The 21744-nt window shown below is 45.5% G+C and overlaps 2 pseudogenes; one reads left to right on the forward strand and one right to left on the reverse strand.

Annotated features, from left to right (window-relative positions):
• LOC127486380 (nucleus accumbens-associated protein 1 pseudogene) overlaps positions 1–16918 on the reverse strand; it is a 33865-nt pseudogene extending 16947 nt beyond the window's left edge.
• Positions 16919–17138: 220 nt separating this feature from the next.
• LOC138848086 (nuclear transcription factor Y subunit beta pseudogene) lies at positions 17139–17822 on the forward strand (annotated as a pseudogene).
• Positions 17823–21744: the final 3922 nt, after the last annotated feature.

The following is a 21744-nucleotide window of genomic DNA, read 5'->3' on the forward strand; positions in this document are numbered from 1 at the left end:
AAACTATCAGAACTGATTAATTAATTCAGTAAAGCTGCAGGAAACAAAATCAAGACCTAAAAATAAGCAGTATTTTTATCATCAATAATGGGCTCACTAACAGAGAAATTAAGAGCAATCCTACTAGCAATAGTTATAGAAAAATGAAATATCTTGAAATAAGCTTTAATTTTTAAAAATTTATTTGAGAGAGAGACACAGACAGAGACAGGCAGCTCCCATTTGCTGGTTCAATCTCTAAATGCCACAACAGAAAGGGTTAGGTCAGGCCTAAAATCCAAGAACTCAACCCAGGTCCCAGAAATGGAAGGCAAATTACTTGAGTCATTACCATTGCCTCTGAGGGTCTGGAGTAGCAGGAAGCTGGAGTAAGTAGTGAAATCGGGTATTGAACCCAGGCACTCCAAATGGGACACGAGTGTCTTAACAGTTTAACTGTGAGGCCAAGATCTGCCCTCCCATCACCCAGAATAAAATTTAACCAAGGACGTGAAAGACATTTACAATAAAAATTGCAAAGCACTGATGAAAGAATGTGAAGAAGACAAAAAAAAACCCACAAAGTTCTCTGTATGCAGATTAGAAAAATTAATACTAGTAGAAGTCCATGATACCTGAAGCAATTCACAGCTTCAATGTAATTACAACCAAAATGATAGACATCATTCACAGAACTAGAAAAAACAATCCTAAAATTCATATAAAAGGACTTTAAAAGAACTCAAATAGATAAAGATATCTTGAACAACAAAGTTGGAGGCATCACAACATCAGATTTCAAGACATATTATAGAGTTACTGTAATAAAAAGAGTATGGTATCAGCATAAAAACAGACATACAGACTATTGGAACAAAATAGAGATCTCAAAAATTACTCTACATACCTACAGCCAATTGCTCTTTGATAAATCTGATAAAACTCATACCAGAGAAAGGACAGTCTCTTACATAAGTGGTGCTGGGAAACCTAAACCTAAATATCCGTACCCACGGGGCCAGCACTGTGGCTTAGCAGTGCCACCACCTGCAGTGCTGGCATCCCATATGGGCACTGGTTCCAGTCCTGGCTGCTGTACTTCTGATCCAGCTCTCTCCTGTGGCCTGGAAAAGCAGTAGAAGATGGCCCAAGTTCTTGGGCCCCTACACCCATGTGGGAGACCTGGAAGAAGCTCCTGGCCCCTGGCTTTGGATCGGTGCAGCTCTGGCCATTGTGGCCATCTGGGGAGTGAACCAGCAGATGAAAGACCTCTCTCTCCCTCTGCCTCTGCCTCTCTATAACTCTGCATTTCAAGTAAAAATAAATAAATCTTTAAAATAAAATATCCATACCCAGAATCCAAAATGTCATCCCATGCCTCTCACCATAATTTAAAATCAACTCATAATGGAAGAGACATAAATGTAAGACCTGAAATTATGAAACCCCTGGGGAAAAACATTGGCAAACATTAATTTTTTTAAAAAAGACCCCAAGAGCACAGAGAGGAAAGGAGAAACAGACAAATGTGATCATCCCAAACTAAGAAGCTTCTGTAGAGCAAAAGGAACAAATCACAGCCGACAGAAAACAGTTACAAGCTGTGCATCTAACAAAGGACTATGACTCAGAACATGTACAGAACCCCAAACACCACAAAAACGGAACAATCCAATTAACAAACAGGCAAAGAATCTGAATAGATATTTCTCTGGAGAAGAAACACAAAAGAAAACAAAAGCTTGAAGAAATGTTCAATATCACTAGCCATCAGGGACATGTAAATCAAAACCACAATGAGGTTGGGAAGGGTATGGCGAGAGAGAATGGAAGACTGGGTAACAGGCACCAAACACAGACAGAAGGCACTGGTTCCAGTGTTCACAGCACAGTGCTCCTGTTCCACTATAGCTCACAATAATGTATTATACACTGCACAAAGAACCAGGAGAGAGAAACTAGTAGCTACCAGAACACAGATAAGCTGAGGACATAGAAAAGCTATTTTCCTGGTTTCAGGTATGCTTTGTATATGTAGTGAAATACTGCACCATAAAAGTATTGTGTGGGGAGCAACTGAGACTAGACTAAATTACTGGAACTAGGACTAATTCTATGCATCTGCTCTCCCATAATATGGCACTGGGGAGGAGCAAACAACTACGCAGCTGCCTCATCGGTTTGACTGATAAGCTGCAGGAGCTGATCCTGCTCCTGATTGGAGGAGGAGAGCAGCGTACTCGGCGTGTAGGTAGCAGAGTTGGGATTGGTGGAAGAGGACTATAAAGGAGGAGAGAGACAACATGCACCAGGAACATCTGAGGGAACACCTGAGGAACATCTGAGCAGCCCCCGAGAGAGCCGGCCGGCGGTGTGCCGCTCCTCCGCGGAAGCCGGGAAAGCGGCGGGGGGGGGGGTGCCGCCCCTCCATGGAGGTGGAGGGGCCGGCAGCTAACCCAGGACGGCGTCGTTCCTCCACAAGTGGGGAACCGGCAGCAAACCCGGGAAGGGCCGAGCAGACAAAAGAACAGCGCAGGGTCCAGTGTCGTTCCTCCATGAATGGGGGAGCGATAGTATTGCATGCTAATCAAAAATATTTTAATAGAATAATAATAAAAAACATTTTACCAAGGTAGTCTCTGACTCAGTGATATAGAGAACATAACATGTTGAGAAAGGGAAGCGATTTTGGAAGCTCTCTTCAATATAAGAAATTAGACCACCACTATTTGAAGCCAAGTGCCTTTTACTGTCTTTTCTTAAAAAATATATATTATATATATAAAATATATATAGAAACATTCCTTTTATTCTTCAATTAAAATTCTTTTGGAATATGAAATTAGTATTTCTTCAGAGTAAAACACCTGTCAGAAAGTATGAATACATTAAAAAAAAACAACAGGACTCACAAACATCATGTCTTAAGAATTAAGTCTCCAGTCACCCTACTATATCAATTATAGGATTTATTATCTAAAGACACAAAGAAGTATTTTGTGATTTTCTTGCATTCAGAAACTTTTTTATTTTCTTAGATTCAGCATCAGGGTCCCTAGCTAAATTATTATAATAGAACACTGGCTAAGACTTATAATTGATTATCATTAGTTTTTATTATTTTGTGTGTCTCTTAAAGTCAACATCACATTTAAAGATTATTACTTCAAAATTATCCCTTTGTCAAAAAATCAGAGGATAATACATTTTTTCCTAACAGCACAGCTTGGGAAAATATACTCATCAATGATGCCAAGTTAAATTAAATTAAAAAATAGAGTAAACTTGGTGATCAACTACCATATATATGAATCTAGAGAAGAGGTAAATATGATTTAAAATTTATTTTAAAGCAAGATACAATAATTTGCATTCTATACTATGCCATTTCTGCAATGCCAAGATAAAGGAGTATTTTGAGTTTCTCAGAGAATGCCAAATAATTGGTCTGAGTTCAATCTAACTTAATTGTCTAATAAGGTAAGTTTACTATGGCTTTTCAATTATATAAACAGACTAAAATCTATCAATAAATGAGACAAAAATTAAATTATTTTCTATACTGTGCAGTATGACATTATACTTTAAAAACCTTAAAAAAAATTACATGAATCAAAAACCAAAAAGACTTCCTAGGAACTTTTGTAGAAAGTTATAATCTAATCAAAAAGATTTTGGGAAACATAGGGTAATAAAAGGGAAGTTAACAATGTTCACCTTCAGTTAATTTCATAGGTCACTGTTATACCATCTAATAAGATAACTAAAAACATGCAAGCAGCTGGTACTGCAGCTAGACAGATTAATGTAATAGTCTGTAGTCATCTGGGCTGGCAAGGGCTCGCCTCTTTTGGCAAGGAGGTCAGTTGCCCTTGGGAAGAGAGGGGGAGGATGGAGAAACAACATTCCTTCCACCATGTGGCCATGTGTGCTCCATTCCCTAAGTTAAACATCCACTGTAGCACACACAGGACACTCTCTCTTCTTCCACATCCGGCAGTTTTCTCTCACATGTAACTTGACAAAAAAACATATAACATAAATATAAATAAATATATATATAATAAATAAATAAACATAAATATAAAACCTGTAAGATGTACTGCATAAAACTAATAATATATTCTCATAACACATCACTGCAAATTAGTTGGAAGCCAAATACTTAAATTTAAACCAACACTTCCAAAACAAGATGTGGCCTAAAACCATTCAGGCATCATATAACCCCATACAAGTGTCTCAGGAGTTAAATCCATTTGTTTTCTACCTCTCTGAATCAATGAAGAAAACCACTAAGAAATACAAATCATTGTAAAACCTCATAGGCCATAAAAATAAATCTGTGAGTATTAGACATATGAAGCTGTAGTTAGTGTCCATGGATTTAAGTTCCATAATTTATTTGTTATAATTCCAGATATCACTTCTTTTTTTTTTTTTTTTGACAGGCAGAGTTAGGGTCTTTCTTCCATTGGTTCACCCCCCAAATGGCTGCTAAGGCCAGCGCGCTGTGCCAGTCCAAAGCCAGGAGCCAGGTGCCCCCTTGTGAGCTCCCATGTGGGTGCAGAGCCCAAGCACTTGGGCCATCCTCCACTGCCTTCCTGGGCCACAGAAGGAAGCTGGACTGGAAGAGGAGTAACTGGGACAGAATCGGCGCCCCAACAGGGACTAGAACCTGGGGTGCCAGCGCCACAGGTGGAGGATTAGCCTAGTGAGCCACAGAACAGGCCCTGCATTTAGATTTTCAAGAGGCTTTGTTTTACATGTTTTACCCCAGTATTTAAAAGTTGTGGGAAGGAAGCAGATCAGACAATATAATGCCCTTTTTACAGATGAGAAACTAGCTCGTTACCCTGGACATAAGCTCTAGTATGTCAGTGGTAGGCTTAAGGCCTGAGCTGTCTGATTATGAAGAAAGGTTAGGATTTCTGAGGCAGTTTAAATAGTTGTTACACAAAAGGACTTCTGAACACTGGAAAATTTATATATTTTTTAATAACCTGTTACTAGCTAGTTTAAAAGAGCTATAATGGCAACAGAAAAATAATTTTCATCTTCTAAAGCAAATTTTACTAATAATTCTGTGGCTACTTTAATGTGACACTGCTACATTTTTCTAGGTTTTGTCTATCAATATTAATAAGAAAATATACACCAGCACTGTGCTTCTATGAATTCTACATTTAACTCAATTGCCAAATTCACAATTAAGCTTATTACATTACAAGAGCTACTGCCTACTGGGTAGAAAAATATTAATTTCACACTTTAAATACTATAAAACTATTTGACAGCAGTGTTGGCCTGCCAATTGAATCCTTTCCTGTTTGAGCTGTAACAGCCCTATTGGCTGAAAAGCCCTAAAAGGGCATTAACAAACAGCTCTTAATTCAATCACATTTGCATTTTAACCTTTCGTAGGTACTCTGAAAGAAGTCTTTAGTACTGTAAAAGATATATGGGAAAAACAAAAAACAAATTATAAGAAAGGTTAATTCTACATGTACATTTGTTCTGATTAGTGTACTGTAGGATAGGAGGGCAACAGATATCTGATGTAAGCTCATTTACAAGAATTTGGGTTATTACATTTTCTGATACTCATTATTTCTGCAGATAATCACATACCACAGTAATATTTAAATATTATCACATTTTAAAAGCACAAGTCCTAATTCTTTGCTATTCTAAGATTAGAATCCTCTAAGAAATTGGATCTTATACATTATCCTGTAATATTCTATATCTCTGTATTTACTACCTACCTACAAGAATTAAAAGTCTCTTCAGAGTCCAAAGCAGAACTTGGTTCTTCTTCCATTTTTATTAGAATCTCCTGGAAAAAATTTTAAAAACACACTAAAATAATGGAGATTGCAAAGCAACGTTTCAGTTAAACAGCTGTGTAACAGTTCTATGCAGTATATTAGCCAAAATAAAATGTCCCCTTGCCCCTTCCCTAAATTATCTTCTGTACTTCTTTTAGGAAAAATACTCATCTTAAAGCCACAATATAAACCAACAGCACTCCTAATTTGCATAATAATGCTATCAATGTAATTACTAACAAGAATAAATGAAGTATAATACAGGTTTTTTCCTTAAAAATTTATACATTTATAAAAATTGAGGAGGCAGAGGTGAACAGAAAGCAGATTTGGTAGATTAAAAATACTTTTACTAAAGAAACTTAAAATGCTAATCAATGCCAATATAATGAATATAATATATATTAAGTATAAATATAAGTTCTCAAAATATATATTTCAAAGTTTAGTTATGAAACAATAGTTTCCCATGATTAAACAGATCATTCGTTCTTCAAAAAAAAATTTTTAAAACTGACAGAAAATCCTAAAATGCATAAACCATTTAGTTATACGCTAGCATTTTCTTTTTTTCTTTTTTCTTTTTTTTTGACAGGCAGAGTGGACAGTGAGAGAGAGACAGAGAGAAAGGTCTTCCTTTGCCGTTGGTTCACCCTCCAATGGCCGCCGCGGCCGGCCGCGGTCGGCGCACCGCGCTGATCCGATGGCAGGAGCCAGGTGCTTCTCCTGGTCTCCCATGGGATGCAGGGCCCAAGCACTTGGGCCATCCTCCACTGCACTCCCGGGCCACAGCAGAGAGCTGGCCTGGAAGAGGGGGAACCAGGACAGAATCCGGTGCCCCGATGGGACTAGAACCCAGAGTGCCGGCGCCGCAAGGCGGAGGATTAGCCTGGTGAGCCGCAGCGCCGGCTATACGCTAGCATTTTCATAAAAGGGAGTTTTCTGTTGGTGACCAAGTCTCCATGCTAACAGCTGGGACAGCCAAAGAAAAAGCTCAGGAGAGAACAGACCCGGAAGGTTTTCCAGCTCCCATTTCTCCACCTGCTAGAAATGGAGGAGGCAGAGATGAACGGAAAGCAGATTTGGTAGGCGGTGGCCAGAAACAGATTTTAGGGCGGCAGGGGCGGCGTGGGGGCCGCGTCCACTAGCCAAGGGCAGCTGAGGGGCCGGGCGGGCCGAGCGCAGAGCTGCCTGTGCCCGCGCCCGCGCCTCCTGTCTGTCCTCTGGCAGCTTCCTGAGCCGCCGAGGCCGGCATCCTGCGCTGGGCTGGCGCCCTTCAGGTACAGGATCCCGCAGTCCTCGGCCACCAGGACTCCAGGCTGCCGACGACGGAGCTGCGCGGGGCAGCGGGTCGGGGTCAGGGCGGCCTCTCCCGGCCCAGCCCGGGCCTCCCCCGCGGGCCTCGGGGATCCGGGGGTCCCCGCTCGGGCGAGGCGCGGGGCTCGGAGGAGGGGGCGCGGGCGCTGGGGAGGGGGCCGCGGGCGCTGGGGAGGGGCGGGGGCGCTGGGGAGGGGGCGTGGGGTCTCTGAGGAGGGGCGGGGGGCTCTGGGGAGGGGCGGGGGCGCTGGGGAGGGGGCCGCGGGCGCTGGGGAGGGGGCCGCGGGCGCTGGGGAGGGGCGGGGGCGCTGGGGAGGGCCGGGGGACTCCGAGGAGGGGGCCGCGTGCCCTGGGGAGGGGCGGGGGACTCCGAGGAGGGGGCCGCGGGCTGTGGGGAGGGGCCGCAGGGCTGTGGGGAGGGGGCCGCGGGCTGTGGGGAGGGGCGGGGGGCTCTGGAGGGGTCCGGGGGCTCTGGGGAGGGGCCGCAGGGCTCTGGGGAGGGGGCCGTGTTGCAGCCCCTCGGGCCCCCGCAGGACCGGTCTGGCAATGGCTATGGTGACGGTGATTGTGTTCACGGTATTGGTGGTGATGATGATGATGGTGTTGATGGTGTTGGTGATGGACGTGTGTGGTGTGGCGGCTGCGGAGCCCCGGCGCCCAGGGAAGGCCCAGAGTGGGCCAGCAGGGGGAGCCTGGGAGGTCCCCGCCCGCCCCGCCTCCTGCCCGGCTTCCCGCCTGCCCCGCCTCCCGCCCACCCTCCCCGCCCCGCCTCCTGCCCGCCCTGCCCTCCTGGCCCCTCCCCGCCCGCTCACAGGAAGAGGTTCTCCAGGACATAGTGGTAGTCTGGGCAGCTGCTGTCCTGGAGGAAGCTGGCGGCATAGACGATGATGGCGTTGAGGCCCTCGCTGTGGTAGCCTGTGAGGGCGGCCGTCGCTGGGCTCTGAGCCACGCAGGGGCACGGAGGGTCTACTGGGCCCAGCAGGGGGTCCGACCTCCAGGATGACCACAGGTGCCCGGGGGGGGGTCTCACCTCCGTGGGTGATCACGGGTACCTTGGGGGGGGTCTCACCTCCGTGGGTGACCACAGGTACCCGGGGGGGCGTCTGACCTCTGTGGGTGACCACATGGTAACTGGGGGGCCTCACCTCCGTGGGTGACCACAGGTACCCGGAGGGGGGACCGACCTCTGTGGGTGAGCAGTGGTACCCGGGGGGGCCTCACCCCCATGGGTGAGCATTGGTATGGGGGGATCCCCCCTCCGTGGGTGACCACGGATACTGGGGGGGGTCTGACCTCTGTGGGTAAGCACTGATATGGGGGGATCTCCCCTCTGTGGGTGACCACGTGGTAACTGGGGGGCCTCACCTCCATGGGTGACCACAGGTAACCGGGGGGGCCTCACCTCCGTGGGTGACCACGGGTACCCGGGGGGGGGTGTGTCTGAGCTCTGTGGGCAACCGCGGGTACCAGGGTAGGGTCTCACCTCTGTGGGTGAGCACTGGTACGGGGGGGGATCTCCCCTCCGTGGGTGACCACGTGGTAACGGGGTGGCCTAACCTCCATGGTTGACCACGGGTACCCCGGGGGCCTCACCTCTGTGGGTGACCACCTTCATGTGCGGCCGGACCATGTGCAGGTCGATGCTGTGCTCCTGCTCCCTGATGATGACCGTGGGCCACAGGCCCCGTTGGCCGCACCGCTGTCCTCTGCCGCGCTGTCCCCAAACAGATCTGCACTGTCCCCAGGCATGTTCTTGGCGGTGGCTACCGGGGTGTCACCTGGAAGAAGCACCCCTGGGGCTGGACGTGTCGGCCTCTCACAGCCGCCTTCATTCTCCCGACCTGGCTGCCTGTCCCCTTACAGGACCTGGCTCAAGTGCCACCTCCTCCAGAAAGCCGTCCGTGATTGCACCTCCCGTACACTTGACTCCTAACACTTCCTGGGTCTCTTCCCCTTTAACTGAAGCGAACAGCCAGAGGCCCAGGGGGTCACAGTGGGCTGCTCCATGTCCCCCACCCCTCAGCAGAGCCATATGGCTGACAGCAGTGCGGGAACTGGGGTCCACAGCTGTGCCATGGAAGACACAGTGCTGGGGGCGGAAGTCAGACCCAGCTCCCTTCTGGGTCACTCCCCAGGCCCGCAGTACTGGGGTGGGAGCGCCATTGGGGTCTCTCCATGCTAGGCCAGAGCGCCCAAGCCACCCCTGCAGCCGGAGTCCGGAGCAGAGCTGGGGATGGAACCCAGGATCTGATGGGGGGAGCGGGCGTCCTCCCGGCCTGCCCTGGGGTCCCGCACACAGCGCTCCCCTCTCGGGCTCCCCGCTGAGCTCCGCCCTGAGCGCTGGGCGCCGCGTCCTGTGGGGACCTCGGGGCGTGTTTGGTGTGGGGATGGAGACCAGGGCATCCGGGGTCAGACTCTGTTCCGGGCCAAGCTCCCTGCGCATGCGCACCTTGGGAGCAGTGGTGAAGGTGTGGGGCCCTGCACCCGCGTGGGGGACCCGGATGGAGCTCCACTCTGCTGGCTCCAGCCTGGCCCAGCGCCGGCCTTTTGGGAAGTGACTCAGCGGATGGGTGTGCTCTCTCCCTCTCTCTAGCTCTGACTGCGTTTCAAATAAATCAGAAGAAAAGCAAAAAAAAAAAAAAAATACTGAACTTCTAATACACCTTAGAGGTTTACCCAAATATTTATGTTTTAATTGCTGACTTACAATATATCTGTCAAAAGTTCAGTGATTTAAAACATGAGAGAACAGAAATACCAAAAAGCATTCATGTCTCCTGCAATACTATCAAACATCTAGAAAAAATATTTACTTAAGAAACGGGAATATTCATCAAATAAAAGTTAGAACAAATTCACACCTATCAGTTTAAATTGTATAGAATAAAAATAAATTTACTGAAGAAACTATAAAAACACTTATCAATGCCCCAATGTAAAATATATGTCCTTACTGATAGAGATTTAATAGCCTAATTTTTAAATACACATTTCAACATTTAGTTATGAAAACACTGCATACTACTAAATATATCATGTGTTCCTCCTAACAAATGACTAAGATCAGAACCTGCGACGGGGCGGCCGCAGGGTGTCTGTCCGCAGACTGCGGGTGCAGGAGTCTCCGTGGGCTCCCTGCCAGGTAGCGGGGCGCCAGCGAACACCCGAACCCAGGAGCGCTAAGAGTCTCGGCCGAAACATCCCGCACCAGCCGTGGCAGGGGCAGCCGGGGCTGAGGTGGCCTGAGGCAGAGCCTGCAGAGACGGGGCGCTGCCGGGACCCTCAGCGGGGACTCTGCGCCCCGACCAGAGACCCAGGGCTTCTCCCGCCTGCCGGACGCGGGTCTGAGAGCGCGTGACCCGCGGTGCCGCCCGCACCCGCTCCCTGGGGCTGCCCGGGAGCTGAGGGCCGGGCCCCTGACCACCGGTGTCCGGGTGAGCCCGCAGAACCGTGCAGTCTTGGGGGCGGGAATCTCCACGTTTCCAGAAACGCACACGGGGACGTGGGTGCCGACGGTGATCCCGACTGGCCCGCGCCCCGTGCTGCACTGTCCCCCAAGTCCCCTCCACCCCGAGACCTCAGCGTTTTCCAGAAGGCCACGCAGGTGGAGGCGGACACTGGAGCCACTGGTGCGCACCTGGAACAGCGGGCGCCGTGTGTGTAAGGACAGACAATTGTACGTGGCCCTCAATGACATCTGGAATGCTCCCTGGCTTCAGGGCTCGGCGAGATCGTGAAACACCCGACAGTCAGAACCGAAATGTCATTGTAGTTGTCACTGTCGCCATGAGCTTGGTGAGGCTTTGCCCCTGTGCTTCGCCGGGTTTGCAGGGTCGAGGAGGGGAGGGGAGAATCGTCATGAATTGATGAAGACGCTGACACTGGACGAAATAGACACGGACTTGGCTTTGCCTTCCTCCTTGTCCTCACGGGCACCACACGGGAACAAGATCCTCACCACACAAGAGGTAGCTTCACTCACTGCACAGTGTCCACCTTAAAAAAGAAAAGTTTTTAAATTGCTTTAAGATTTATTTATTTACACGGGGGTGGGGTGGGGGAGAGAGAGAGAGAGAATCTTGCATCTGTCAGGTCACTCCCCAAATGCCCACAGCAGCCAGGGTTGGGCCAGATGGAGCCGAGAGCTCTACCCAGGACTTGCACATGGGAGGCACGGGTGGCTCATCACCGCCAGCTTCCTGGGTACATTAGCAGGGAGCTGGAGCGGAAACAGAGGAACTGGGGCTTGAACCAGAACCCTGCTACAGGCCGCTGCCATCAGACACTACAGCCTAGCCTACGGGGCCAGGACACGCACCCCAGGATTTTTTCAGCTGCTGTCTTGATAACTTGTTACAGCCGCCCTTGTGAAGTAATAATTAACTGCTTGTCTCTTAAACGTTCTGAGAAAGCACCAGAAACTGGGATGGAGGCCTGCTTTAAGCACAGCTCACTGACAATGCCAAGGCCGTACCTGGGACCCTCCTAACAGTCCCCGAGGCATGAGAGCTATCGGGTGTGATGAGTGATCTGCGTGAAGGTGCCCCAGGTGTTCCTGCATTAGCTGCGGCTGCAGGGATCCCCTTCCATGGAGTTCTCACGTGTTTATAAGGACAGGAGGCTGAGAGAGAGGTTTTCCCTCCCCTGGGTCATTCCCCAGAGGGCTGCAATGGCAGTGCCAATCTGAAGCCAGCAGCCAGGAGCTTCCTCCAGGTCTCCCATGCGGGTGCAGGGGCCCAGGGACTTGGGCCACCTTCTGCTGCTTTCCCAGGCCACAGCGGAGAGCTGGATCAGAAGTGGAGCAGCCGGGACATGAACTGGCACCCATGTGGGATGCCAGCACTGCAGGCAGCGGCTTTACCCGCTGTGCCACAGCCCCAGCTCCTGATGTTTTTCTATAGAAATATTTTGTTCAGAAGTCTGAATGATAGCGGGGGTGGGTGCAGTCTTAAATGTGCAGTTACACTTGCCCAATGGGATGCTGATTTTGCAAGAGGGAAGCAGCCCAAGGCATGCCATCTGAGCAGGCAGAGGCCCTCCTTATTTTTCAGAATCTTTCCTGCAAGCTTTTCCCTTTTCTTGGGGGGAATCTCCCTGTGCTCTTTCCAAACTGCTATGAATGATTTAAGTGCTGAGCCTTAAGCCTACTGCCAAGCCTAGAGTACATCGGATCCAGATGCTGAGATAGGCCAGAATGGTCCAGCCTCTGTACCTCCCACATAGAACCACTAGAGGGCTATACTTGGGATGAGAAGGTGATGAAGGAACCATGGGGAACCAAGCACCTCAGGCGATGCCTCTGAAAGCAAATATTAAGCTATTTGCACTGGGTTGCAAACTCCAGGGCAGGAGGCCCCAGGGCAGGAAGCCATACTGGGAGTCCATAGCCCGCACTGCCTAATGTCCTGCGTGGGGTGCATTGATCACTGATTGTTGTAAATCCAGGGCTCCCAGCAGTCCCCTGTGGGTGCTCTGGGATTGTAGTTGTGCGGTGGGTGCAGCCTGTGTGTGCTGGGTGAGGCGTTCAGCTCAGCTTCAAGCTCCTGGCCACAGTGGTGCTACACCAGGCATAACTCAGGCCAGGTAAGAAGGGCTGATACCAGGGGCCAGCACTGTGGCATAGCAGGTAAGGCCACCACCTGCCATATGGGATACAGGTTTGAGGCCTGGTTACTCCACTTCTGATCCAGCTCCCTCTATGGCCTGGGCCCCTACACCCCCATGGGAGACCTGGAAGAAGCTCCCGGCTCCTGGCTTCAGCTTGGTTCAGCCCCAGCTGTTGTGGCCATCTGGGGAGTAACCCAGCAGATGCGAGATTTCTCTCTCTCTCTGTAACTCTGCCTTTCAAATAAATCTGTTTTTAAAATCATAGGAAATAAAACCACTTTCATGGCAAAGAGAAAAAAAAATAAACATCAGAATCTGGTTTTAGACTGCAAATTCCTACAATATAACTTCCAAATATCAGGATACATTCATTCTTGTAATATTTAAAGCTTAATAATTTAATGATTTATCCAATTTTATCTTATGATTTTAATCCACTCTGAACAACTCAGCGTGCCACTGGAGATTCCCACAGTGGTCCTGGTGAAGTCAAATAGTAATTACAGAGCTTTCAGTGTAAAGATGAGATTATTTTTAATTATTGAGTAGAGTACTTACATCTCCATACTTATATAGTTATGCTACTCATTAAATGGTTACTGAAAGCTGAAGTGTAATTTTAGTGATAGCTACCTATTTTTCTGTACACATTTTACAGTTGACAGATTAGTCAAGAACGTTTGTTCTCTTCAAGATCTTTACAGCTGTGCCAAAGTACTCAGGAGGATGGAAAATGGACTGTGTCCACTTAATAAACCTTTAACTCATTTTGCAAGGTACACTTTCAGGTTTTCTTTCTTCTTCCTCTTTTGTTTTCTCCTCCAAAAAAAGGGTCAAAAAGATTCCTAGGATGGATTACAGCATGAGTAAATGGTGACTAAAAAGCTAAATATTTATGATTTAATCCAGCTGTGTATTTGTTGTTGATTTCTTGAAAACTTAGGCAAGGTACACTTCACTTTATTTTTTTAAAATTAGCAGTATTATAATAAACCCGAAAGAACTAAAGTTTGCCTTTGTCTCTCTAAACGGAAATTTCCAACAACATATTCACACACTGCAGCCATTTCCTGTGAAATATTCCATAACCAGCACAGAATAAGCACTATGGTATATATTTTAAATATGAGCCTTCTCTATCCTTAAAATTAAGGATTATGATTATTTACATCTCACCATTTCTTCTTAAAGCTTCTGTTTATCAAATCAAATATAAAATGCTTCAAATAATTGAAACGATCTTTAAAAGAAGAATTTTTATCTTGCTAAGAAATTACAAAATTACAAAGGTCTTTTCTGGTTTATAACTGCTACAAAATGAAAATATCAGATTAAATTTAACTTTCAAGGTACACGAGATGGCAATAAGGAAAAAAAAGCAGTTTTTTTTTCAAAAACATACTAAATAATGAGTATAATTTCACTAACCATATTTAAAAAGATTTCAGAGTCTGCTATATGGGAAAAAGGCAATAAAGTTTTGGAGTAGGAAAAACTGCTTTGTTTCCTCAATTCTCTGGTTGAAATTAATTATAGCAAATGTTTATGAAAACATCCGTTCCTCCCAATTATAAATTCTTAATTTTAGTATGGATGATTCCAGACTTTTATTTTGGAAAGAAACTGTTGGAGTATTGAAAGGTTTACAAAAGAACAGACAGAACTTGTAATTCTGGAAAATTGTACATACAATGGGCTAAATCCTGTAGAGTTTTCATTTGTGTGAAACATTTGGAGGGGATTAATAATGGTAACCAGGAGAAGTCAAAAACAGACAGAAAGCTCCATATTTCATCTAAGCTGTTACATGATAAAAACATATGTCAGAGAGAGCAGGACAAATGCCATGTTGAATACTTATGACCAAGAAGTGACCTACCCCCACCCATGCAGTTAAGAAAAAAATTCTATGTTGCATGTACCCTGTGAAATGTCCTATTGCCTAACCACATCCTAGCTGAAAGACAGCCAGTTCCTCTGTAACCTTGCCAATTCCAAGAAATGTCATTAGCTCATGTAAACATAGTTGAAAACCCCTACTTATTACACCAGAAAATTGTAACCGAACCCTGCCACCTACATTGTGATTTTGCCCCATATAAGTCTTGCTAGACAGGGAACCAGCAACACAGTGTGGCTCCCAAGTCTGTACTGTGTCCCTGGCTGGTCAGTCTGCAACTCATCAATAAAGTTCTACCCAAATTCAGTCTCTGAGTGGTACTCTCCCCATTCCCCATAACACATTTGGTGACACAAGAGAATACCAACTAATAATTACAAACAAAGGCTGCTTTACCTCTGAATCTAATTTCTAGGTAAGCAAAATAAAATAAGTAATGATTTTATCAAGGATTTAAATAAACGTAATGATAATACATTCACCAGAACATATGTGTAGTGTTGCCCAAAAATAACAATAAAGGGTGCGAGGGAGTTTACTATGATGCTTTTCATTGCTATTCTGATTTTGAACTAAGTTGCCAGGCAGCCATAACTGTAACAAGAATGCTCAGGATGTTTTCCAATCATACTTTACCTAAGGAGCTTTAAATGATCAAACAGTACCAATATCTAAAAATGTTTTAAGCTAACACATTTCATTTGTTTGAGTAATAATTTAGCTGACAGTAAGTTTCTAGGATACAACTGTAATTTTAGAGGTATATCAATAAGTAATGTAAACTAGCCACTAAAATAATCTGGATATGGTTCTTTATGCATTTTAAATACATGCATAAATAATATATACTATACGTATTAGATGTCACCATATATGTAAAAACACAATACATTTTCTATCTAAAGAAACAGTTCACCAATTACTTAGGGCAAGAAAAGTTTGAAATTTACATAATGTTAACTGTTAAACAACATTACAAAATGAATTTATAACATTCATAATTGAAGTGTATTAGCTAATTTGAAAAATACATGTTAGTAAATTGCCTTGGCTTAAATAAGAATAGAAAACACAATATTTTACAAGTCATTTCTAACATGCTTTTAACAGAGTGAATGGCATTCAGACTCCTCTTCTGAAGTTTAGCTCAGGGCATCTACAGGTTTTATCAGTGCAGTTTGAAATCATGGTAAAGAAAGGTATACAATAGGTTTCTGCAGTCTGTTTTATGCACAAACATCTGTCTGCTTCTAGGTTAAGCTAAAAACAGCCAGAACAACACTATACAATAAGAGCACCTACTCAAACGTGCCTTCAGTTTACATCTGAAAACACTGGGTGTTACACATCACTTCACACTAGCTATGAATTCTGAAATCTAATAGAAAAATAAGACATAGTCTCTGAACTGTTAGAGGACCATCACCAATTATGTATGATAAGTAACAATTCGAAGAGAAAAATGACTTGGTTCAAACGAAGACGAAAACAGTCACAGGTGGGTGGTGTAAAGATCCTAAAGGATTTCCGTCCTTTAATTAAATTAACTACAGTGTTTTAGTTAAAACCGTCCCAGCACCATCCCCGCAGCCAATGCCGCCTTGGCCTGGGCACTACCCTCCCACCCGCCCGCCCGCACCTGGACCTGGGCCGGGCCGGCGCCTGCGAGGCTGCAGCGCGGCTCTTTGTGCGCCGAAGGAGGAGGGCGGTACAGAGGCCAGGCCGCCTCCCGCTCACCACCCTTGAACTCCGAGTCCGAGGCAGAAGAGGGCTGCCGGCGGGGCACGGTCGGGGTCCCTCTCGGTGGCGCCCTGGGCTGGCTCCATTTTGTGCGGGGAGCAGGCCGGCTAGCGGGGGAGGCGGCCCGGGTCCCCGCCGCCGCCCCGACCCTGCCCCCTCGGCGTCTGCAGCCGCGCGGGCCCCGCGGAGCACCCCCGCCCGCCGGCTCCTGGGTCCGCGGGGTCCTGGCCGAGTCCGGCCTCCTTGTCCGCCTGCGCACTCTGGCGCCGCGCGGCGGGCGGGAGACGGGCGTTGGGTGCCAGGTCCGGGCTGGCTGGGCCATCGGGTGTCTGCGCAGCACGAACGGGGCTGACAGGTCGGCGGGCTCGGCCGAGGGGCCTCGGGCAACCCGCGCACCTGCGTGGGGAGGCGGCGAGGTCCCCGGGAGGCAGGAATGGCGTTGGTGTCCTGCAGTCTGGTTTGCACGTAAAGAATGCAGTCATCTGGTGGCTTGTGGTCCCTGGACTTGCCCCAAAGGTGGGAAGGAAGCCATTCGGATTGCACTAAGGTTTTGATCATCGCTGGTGGGAGGCAGGAGGATAGGCAGGGGCTTACGGAGCAGTAGTCTGGGAGAACAAAGAATTACAGAGCACTCGAAAATCGTTATCTCGCCCGAAGTACTAGAACAAGATGCTTTAAACATGGGTTGGAATTGAGCAAAGATTAGACACCTTTTTAAAAAGGTGCTCTGAGCACCACTGACACCACGGTTCTGACAGTATTTCATGGCAATGGACGGTGACAGTTCTACCACAGATGCTTCTCAAGAAGAAATATATCTTCCAATTGCAAATGTGGCTAGGATAATGAAGAATGCCACACCTCAAACAGGAAAGATTGCAACGGATGCCAAAGAATGTGTTCAAGAATGTGTAAGTGAGTTCTTAGCTTTATAGCATCTGAAGCAAGTGAAAGAGAAACAGAAGACAATCAATGGAGAAGACATTCTCTTTGCCATGTCCACCTTGGGCTTTGCCAGTTATGTGGAACCTCTGAAATTGTACCTTCAGAAATTGAGAGAGAAAGGATTTGGTGGAGCAGTCACAGCTACAGAAGGACTAAGAGAAGAGCTTACTGAGGAGGCATTCACTAACCAGTTACCAGCTGGCTTAATAGCTGTGGATGGTCAGCAACACAATGTTATGGTTTATACAACATCATATCAACAGCTTGCTGGTGTTCAACAAATTCAGTTTTCATGATCTGCAGAAATGATGGATGGAAGTGTAGAGAAGCAAGAGTCTGTGATTCTGGAACGGACATCAGAAGAAAATGACGTGAAAAAATGTCTCTTTGGACATTAAATAGGTGTAATGTAGTTTCCTGATGCTTGACTAATTGAGGTGTTAATTCTGACTTTTTCATGAATGATTTTAAAGAAAAATTTGGAATTTAAAGGTATTAAAATATTTTTGTTTTGTATGAGAAAAAATGATAAAATCCCTAATTAAGTGAATGACTTTAAGAAATCTATGAGAAAAGTATATTCTTATGCTGACATAAACACATCAGTAGTGAAAAGAGGGACATCACCTCATTTTAGGAGTCAGAGTAACCGTAAACCTTCATAGGCTAACTATTTATGCTAAAATTTCAGCAGTACCCATTAGATTTTAAGAGAGTGCTAAGGTCAAGATGTGAAATTTGTGAATTTTGTAATTTCCCATTGAGTGTATTAGTTTATCTGCATTCTTATGTTTTAGTGTTCATAATTAGTTGTCTAACATTTTAAATTTTTCTCTTTTAGATGAAGAAAGGTCAGATATAAAACAGAAATCTAGTGAAATATTTTAAATAAAAAACGCTTTTGGGTAGGCCATTTTAATTTTAGAAAGCATCGTGTAATTCCTTTTAAATAATAAACAGAATTAGTTTTTTAAAAAAGACAGCAGGCTGACATCAGCAAAAAGTTTCAGAGTATGAAACTCCAAGTACTTGTCCTCCCATAGAAACACTGAAAGACAAGCAATTAATCAAGCAAACTGTGTCAAAACTCTGAGAAACAGTCAAAGATTTAAAAAAGTCTAATGAATATAGAATCAAGAAAAAGAGAACTTGGAAATTCTGTGGCATTTTTTACTTGCCCTTAGCTCACTCAGTCCCTTGGCTGTAGCAGTCTTCAAGAGGGAAGCTCACACACCCAGCTTGGGAGTCTGGTACCTGGTTCCGGACAGAGCACAGCAGATCATTTTGTAAGTTGTTGTGCACATCTGCTTGAACCTGGTCAGGGGCAACCTGAAGGAGTAACCAAAAAGGCATTTCTCTTTGTTTAGGCAACTTAGAAGAAAGCATCAGGCATTACTGGAACATACTGCAAGGCAAACTAAGAGCCCAAGGATGCCTGGGGCAAAAGATTGCAAGTGAAACACAAAATAGACCAACCCAATGCCTGGGAGCAAAAGCTAGTGAGAGTTTCTCTGGGAAATTAGGACATTCAAAAGGACTCATATACGTGGGAGAATGCAGAAGGCCATGTGCCTTTCAGAGGAATATGCATGATCAGAAAGAAACAGAGAAGACAGCTTCCCCAGCAGGAAGGAGTGCAAGCCTGAGCAAATGTTTAAGGACTCTGGCAGCACAGCCTACAAAGACATGGTGCCCCTTGGTTTTCCAGTACTAGGGTTTTGTTGTTGTTGTGATTGCTGTTGCTCTTAATAGCTCCTGACATTCAAGAATATCTCTGTTAAACACAAGAAACAATGACCTCAGTCACTACATATCACAATGAGTAAGTATTTTCAAAAATAGTTTGGGAAGTCACTAACAAATGGACTACTATACTCTTCAACAACTCTGCCCAACACTATAAATGATCAGATCTGTGTGAATACAGGGTCTTCAAGAACTTCATATTATGTGAAGAACTATGGATGGATTTAAACGTTTTTGCACTACAATGGAATTACCTTTTAATTCACTTTTTCCAGAAACTTTTCAAGTCCCCCTGTATATAGAAAACACCAGCAATGGGCCCTGCACCTGCATGGGAAACCAGGAGGAAGCACCTGCCTCCTGGCTTCAGATCCGTGTGGCGCACCAGCCACAGAGTGCTGGCCATGGTGGCCATTTGGGAGGTGAACCAACAGAAGGAAGAACTTTCTCTCTGTCTCTCTCTCTCTCTCTCTCACTGTCTAACTCTGCCTGTCAAAAAAAAAAAAAAAAAAAAAGGGCCGGCGCCGCGGCTCACTAGGCTAATCCTCCGCCTAGCGGCGCCGGCACACCGGGTTCTAGTCCCGGTCGGGGCACCGGATTCTGTCCCGGTTGCCCCTCTTCCAGGCCAGCCCTCTGCTGTGGCCAGGGAGTGCAGTGGAGGATGGCCCAGGTGCTTGGGCCCTGCACCCCATGGGAGACCAGGAAAAGCACCTGGCTCCTGGCTCCTGCCTTCGGATCAGCGCGGTGTGCCGGCCTCAGCACTCTGGCCGCGGCGGCCATTGGAGGGTGAACCAACGGCAAAGGAAGACCTTTCTCTCTGTCTCTCTCTCTCACTGTCCACTCTGCCTGTCAAAAAAAAAAAAAAGAAAGAAAGAAAGAAAACATCAGCAAACAAAATAAGAATATGTAAATAAATCAATTGAATATGGGATATTCTCAGTACAGATAATATGTTAGACCACAAAGTAAGTGTCTATATATTTCAGACAAGATTGGAAGCGGCATTCAGGGTGGTATGGGCACAGTCAGTATCAAGGTATTTCTTTTTTTTTTTTAAGATTTATTTATTTATTTAAAAGTCAGAGTTACACAGAGAGAGGAGAGGCAGAGAGAGAGAGAGTCTTCCACCCGATGGTTCATTCCTCAATTGGCTGCAATGGCCAGAGCTGTGCCGATCCAAAGGCAGGAGCCAGGGGACTCCTCCAGGTCTCCCACATGTGTGCAGGGGCCCAAGGACCTGGGGCATCCTCCACTGCCTTCCCAGGCCACAGCAGAGAGCTGAATCAGAAGCAGAGGAGCCAGGACTCGAATCGGTGCCCATATGGGATGCAGGCACTCCAGGCCACAGCACCGGCCCCCAATATCAATATATTTCAAAGACTGAAATCTTACAAACTATCATTTCTGACCCTAAGAAAATAAGAAATCAATGACAAATGAAAAGTGGAAAATTCTGAAATATAATACAAATATGTCCAGCACAGATAAACAGATTGACAATGGATGGATAGATGCACAGATGTACACAAAAACAGATACATACACATACACATACAGTGGTTTAAGATTTTAAGGAGCATAAAAATGCTTTGAATGATCCCTGGTTCAACTTTAAAGATTTTTCCGCACCCCCAAGCAAAAACATTACTGAAATGGTAAAATTAAACTGTCACATTCAGTTTAAAAAAAACCAGGAAGCAGGACCATCATGATTAAAAGTTAAGGCACAGGCAAGACGGATCTAAACACATGCTTGAGGAGAACATTTGGCCTAGCAGTTGAGACAGAGGTTGGGATATCTGCATCTCATAACAAAGTGGTGGGGTTTGGGTCCTAGGTCCATTCTCACTTACAATTTTGTGTTGGTGCACACCCTGGGACACAACAGATGATGGCTGAAGTGGTTATATACTTGCCATCCATGTGGGAGACCTGGATGGAGTTCCTGGTCTCTGGCTTCTGTGGGCATTTTGAGAGTGAACCAGTGGAAAGGGGCTTTCTCTGTCTCTTTCTCTGACTGCCTCTCTAATAAAATTTTAAAAATACGTTTTCTTCAATTTCCCCAAAATTAAGACAATTAGTAGTTTATATGACAAAATGGAATTAGGAATAATAAAGAACATAAATGTATATAAAGTGCTTAGTGTAGTATGTAGTACAATGTAAGTCCTCAATAAAGCTATCATTTTTATGAGCATTTTACTCAATATATTTATAATATTTGTTCCAATGAAAGAATAAAAGTTAAAGACTCTTAGTCCTGCATGAACAGAATATATTTACTCCTTAAACACCTAAAATCATTAAACATTTCCAACTCTTTATTCTTAGTACATAAAAGGCATTATTTCTGATACTTTAATGACCAAAACTTTATTTTGTGCATTACACAAGGATGATGTGCCAAACTTGTGTGTCCTTGTAACATCACTCCTGTCAGTGGCCATACTAAACATCAAAAATGACACAAAGGAAGAGAATGGAAAATGATACAGCAAATTTAATAAAATTGAAATTTAAGACATTAACTCATCAAATTAGTGAGCTTAATACACACACACATATATATGTATATGTATTATATGTTTCTTGGAATTGACAAAATACAGATAAAGAACTAAAACTACATTCCATCTAGTAGTCAACACAACATATAGTACAGTACATAACATTACACAT

This window comes from Oryctolagus cuniculus, unplaced genomic scaffold (assembly GCF_964237555.1).
Source record: "Oryctolagus cuniculus unplaced genomic scaffold, mOryCun1.1 SCAFFOLD_164, whole genome shotgun sequence".
Classification (NCBI taxonomy): Eukaryota; Metazoa; Chordata; class Mammalia; order Lagomorpha; family Leporidae; genus Oryctolagus; species Oryctolagus cuniculus.